Source organism: Chenopodium album, chromosome 19 (assembly GCF_948465745.1).
Source record: "Chenopodium album chromosome 19, dcCheAlbu1.1, whole genome shotgun sequence".
Taxonomy (NCBI): Eukaryota; Viridiplantae; Streptophyta; class Magnoliopsida; order Caryophyllales; family Amaranthaceae; genus Chenopodium; species Chenopodium album.
This window is the reverse complement of record NC_137852.1, coordinates 14,017,082-14,022,675: the sequence shown is the minus strand read 5'-3', so window position 1 is coordinate 14,022,675 and position 5,594 is coordinate 14,017,082.

The following is a 5,594-nucleotide window of genomic DNA, read 5'->3' as shown; positions in this document are numbered from 1 at the left end:
TTAATGAACTTCAGGTCTATGTATACAAGAGTTCCATGGTCAACTTACACATCATTTAAAAGTATTCCATCTTCATGTAGGCATATTATAATTGAATGAACGAAATCACACAATCTATATTTAATATTTTAAGAAAGTAAATATGCTTATTAACTCAACTAATGTCATGACCATGGTACCAAGTTCATGTCATATGAATAAAACTAAAAAATTGTAATAAGCATTGTAATTACTAACTACAATTCATAAATTATTTTCATGTCTAGCTAATTAACAAAACAAATAATTTATTTGTTCAAATTAATCTTAAACAAATACTAGCATGATTTGAAATTGTCAAGAATAATAATTCATGTGGCCAATAAGGTTATGACATCATCTAAGTACGAGTAATCTCACATATTATATAAGCAATATAACAATTTTCAACAAATTAAATCATTCTTACCTTGTTAAGATTAGTCCACAAACTTTAGCTTCCTTAAAACATATACTCATCGTAGTAATGTTTGTAATCTCATACTCGTTATGAAATATTTTGGGCTTAATATTGACAATGTCAAGATGCTCAAATTATTAACAAATACTCCGCAATATGCAAACTGTAGATCCTAATAATAAAACGTAACATTGTGATTTTCTAAGACGTAATTATTGTCAATAAGATTTCTTTCAAAAATACTTGATTTATACATTGCATGCTTACTAGTAGTCTAGAGAGAAAGATCAACTAACTCTCAAGGATAAGGAATAAAGACACATTAACAAGATAAAGATTATGCCTTGAGTGTCAAAATGCAACGCAAGTACAAAGTACAATACATAACAATATATAAACATAATAAATCAATAAAAGACAAACTAAACGTATAATTAGCCCATGTATATAGGATCATAAAAAATCATAATAGATTAATAGATTTGCTAATTTGATTTAACAAGTATGGTTGAACACATTAATTTGTATTGAGATATAACAAGATAATATATATACATATGTATATATATACATATGTATATATATACATATGTATATATATATATGTATATATATATGTATATATATATATATATGTATATATATATATATATATATGTATATATATGTATATATGCATGTATATATATATATATGTATGTATATATATGTATGTGTATATATATGTATATGTGTGTGTATATGTATATGTATGTGTGTATATATATATATATGTATGTGTATATATATATGTGTGTGTGTATATATGTATATGTATATGTATATATGTATATGTATGTGTATATATATATGTATACATATACATGTACATATACATATACATATACATATACATATACATATACATATAATTAGGATTTGGTAAATTTCCCACTGATCTTCAATTTCATAAGATATTGTTTGACTAAAGTTAGGCATCGTGGGATCGAATTATATATATGTATCACAAATTTTTGTATGTGGCTGGCCACACCATGTGGCGAGCCACAATTTTATTAACATAAGTCTTCTATTTTCTTTATCTCTCTCCTCTTTTCTTAGCTTCTTCTCCAAGCCAAACCACACATCACCAACAACCATATTTTTTATTTCACCTAATTTCTCACTCCTGTTTTCATAGTTTTTTCTTCAAATCAGACCACACATCACCAACAAGCAAATCTCTACTCAACCCATTTTCTCTCTCCTCTTTGTCAAATTAATGCAATTAAAGCCCAAAATTGTAGAATTTGGGTGTTAAATTGCTGTGAAAATTGCGATTAATTAAGCTTAAGATCATCAACAACATTTGAAGTAGTGAAATCAATGAGAACCGGAGAAATTTGAGCTCGTTTTCTTCGTGGAATCTTCGATCGAACATTCTTCGCCAAAAAATCAGCAACATAAACAACAATAGTAGTATGAGCAGATTATAGAGTGTTACTTGTCAAAAAAAAAGAGTGTTACTTGTAGGGTGTTACTGGTTTAGCTAAGGGTTACTTGTACGGTGTTACTGGTTTGGTCAGGGGTTACTTGTAGGTGTTACTGGTTTGGTCAGGGGTTACTTGTAGGGTGTTACTGGTTTTGGTCGGGGGTTACTTGTAGGGTGTTACTGGTTTGGTATGGGGCCTACAAGCAACTATTGAATAAGTAACTCATACAAGTAACCAATAAAGTAACCCATACAAGTAATCCTTGAATAAGTAATCATACAAGTAACCCTTTAATTAACCCATTCAAGTAACCTCTGAATAAGTAATCCATACAAGTAACCCCTGAAGAAGAAAAAAAAAAGGGGCCCCTAAAAATACAAATAACCCCTAAATAAGTAATCCATAAAAGTAACCCTTGAAACCAAAAAAAAAAAAAAAACAAGTAACCCCTGAATAAGTAATCTATACAAGTAACTCTTGAAAAAAAAAAATACATGTAACCCCTAAATAAGTAATCATACAAGTAACTCCTAGAAAAAAAAAAAAAAAAAAAAAAAAAAAAAAAAAAAAAAAAAAAAAGTAACACCTGAAAAATACAAGTAACCCTGACTATACCAGTAACTCCTACATGTGCGTGAATAGTAACCTCTAGGTCAGTTATTTTTGCTAACTTGGTAGCAAGCCACATGGTGTGGCCTGCTGCACCAAAAAGGCACCGTATATGTATAGTGCCTTTGTTGCCTAATGAATTATCAATTTTAGGAAAATTTCACATTTACTACCAGGGAAAGTACCCTGTTTCACATTTGCTACCCCTCTAAAATTTTATTTTATTTTACTACCACCGAAACACACTAACTTTCATAATAACTACCACTTAACGGAATCCGTTAGGATTTCCGTTAAGTTTATTAAAAAAACATAAAATAAGTTAAAAAAATAAATTAAAAAAAATTAAAAACCACCCACCCAAAAAACCATAACCCTCCCCGTCAACCACCCTCCCCCCTCCCCCTACGGGCGGCCAGCGCCCAAGCTGCAGCCGACGCCGGCGGAATTGAAACCCTTCCCCTCCCCACCCAAAACTAACAACCCCAACCCTAAACCCCCTGCCCGAAACCACTCTAAACAAGTTTTAGGGTTTCGTTTAGGGTGGTTTTGGTGGCAGGGAATTTCGATTGTGGCTGATAAGGGAACGGGGGACGAGGAAGGGGAGGGGGGTCGATTCGGTGGAGGGAGGGAACGGGGTTGGGGGCTGATTCCGGGGGTGGTTTTGGTTTCGGTTTGGGGTGGTTGGTCGGGGCAGCGAGAACGGGAAAAGGGGAAGGGGTTCGCGTTGGCTGCGTAGGGATCGGGGAAAGGGAGGGGGTGGTACGCGCCGGCACCGGCTGAAGTTCTGGGCGCCGGACGCCGGCAGGGGGGAGGGTAAGGGGTGGCAGGGGAGGGGGAGGGTGTTTTGTTTTTTTTATTTTAATTATTTTTTAATTTTTGATTTTTGTTTTTTATTTTTTTTTAATTAACTTATCGGAAATCGTAACGGATCCGTTAAGTGATAGTGATTATGAAAATTAGTGTGTTTCGGTGGTAGTAAAATAAAATAAAATTTTAGAGGGGTAGCAAATGTGAAACATGGTGCTTTCCCTGGTAGCAAATGTGAAATTTTCCTCAATTTTACAAAGTGCGACTCAACATAAAAACAGTAGAAGTATAATAGGGATATATAACTTAAAAACTAATTAATATAAGAATATATAACTTATATAGTTATAATATGTAATCTATAGATTAAACACCCATCATCCGATAGACCAGTAATACTTATATCAAAACTATAACTAGAAATATAATTATTAGTTGATCCAATATAATAATGTAAATTGATAATCATACTTTTAAAATAAATCTAACCCCTAATTGATAATCATCAACCAAATGAATATAACTCCCATAGATATTATACTAATCAATTGGAAAGAAACGGAAAATTGGGTCATGATTAAACGAGAGTAGGAGACAAAATAACAACAACATACTGCAAACAAAATTCCAATTAAACCATCATATATAAGATTAAAGTTAACAACATCATAGTCTCATATCCAAACTCATGGAACCAAATAACCTCAATTAACCCATCATCAAATGTCAAAGAGTAGTAGTGTAGTAATCAATCTACGAGTATACAATGATACCCACTTGATCATGACATGAGTTAAAATATTAAAATGGTAGCAATATGCCAAAAGCAATTAAGCAAAAAATACATACACAAAAATATAATGAAATTACAAGGGCTTAAGGGACAAGAAGTAAGAAGTCAGAACCTTTAAGCAAATCATAATACCAAATTACCACGAACCTTTACAAATATTATAATACCTTAAGTAATTCCAAAGCACATGAAAACGTCACTTACAGTATTAATTGATGCATAAACTTGCTTGCTTGATTATATGAATCGATTAACGCTTTACATATCGGTGTACAACTAATCTAACACAAGGCGGATGATAGGGTTCCGAGCTTCGTCTAGTATATCCAAAATAGCTTAGAGGTTTCGTGCAAATTTTTGATCCAATACAATTAAAATGTTATCTAATCTTAATTAATGGATTAGAGCTTTGGTGCTAATAACGTGTTGTAAAATAAGAGAAAAGATGAGAGATGAAGACAGAATTAATCTGTGTATCTTTATTCCATATGAAGATTGTTTCGGAATGATACAAAGGAGGATAATGGATATCCACAATTATTCATAACAGAGATAATATTATTAAAAAAAAAAAGAATTACTAAAAAAAAAACATTTTTTTTATTTAAACAGGATTGCAAAAGAAAAACGTTTTATTTATTTAAGGAAAATTTGCGAAAAAGTTCCTTTTAAGTGGTCAACCTTGTGAGAAAGGCCCTTTTATAAAGAAGGTGGCACAAAAGGTCCTTATATCATGTTTGGGTTTGTGAGGAGGGTCCCTTGACCATTTTCCGGCGTTGACTTTTCTATTTTCCGGCCAAAAAAAGCCACGTGTAAAGCATGTGGCTTATTAAGTTCCCTTTTTTCCCTATTTTCTCGCATTGTGGGGAGGATTAGCCTTGAATTATTATGAATAACCTTCAATTTTAATTTATGGGATTACAATTGAAGTTTTTGTGTTAATTGTTTTCAAAATTAGGGTTTAATAGGGGGGAAAAAAAGGGGAAAAGAGGAGGGAGAAAAAAGAGAACCTAGATGCGACTTTTTTTGGCCGGAAAATAAAAAAGTCAACGCCGGAAAATGGTCAAAGGACCCTCCTCACAACTCAAGCATGATATAAGGACCTTTTGTGCCACCTTTTTTAATAAAAGGGCCTTTCTCACAAGGTCAACCACTTAAAAGGACCTTCCTCGCAAATTTTCCTTTATTTAAACATAAAGGGAGCATGTATTTCTATCTAAAAGTTGTTGAATTATGATGTGGCATGATACTAGTGTAAGAAGGGTTTCATATGACACATTTCAAAGTTTGACCATAATATTAACAATGGAATCAAAAAAAAAAAAAAAAAAAAAAAAAAAAAAAAAAAAACCACAGGAATAAAGGGAATAAAATGATTCCTAAAATTAAGTGACTTGTAGGATGCACCCAATCATTATAGAAGACTAGAAGTATATCTTTCTTGTATTGATTAACTATAGAATATAGCTAT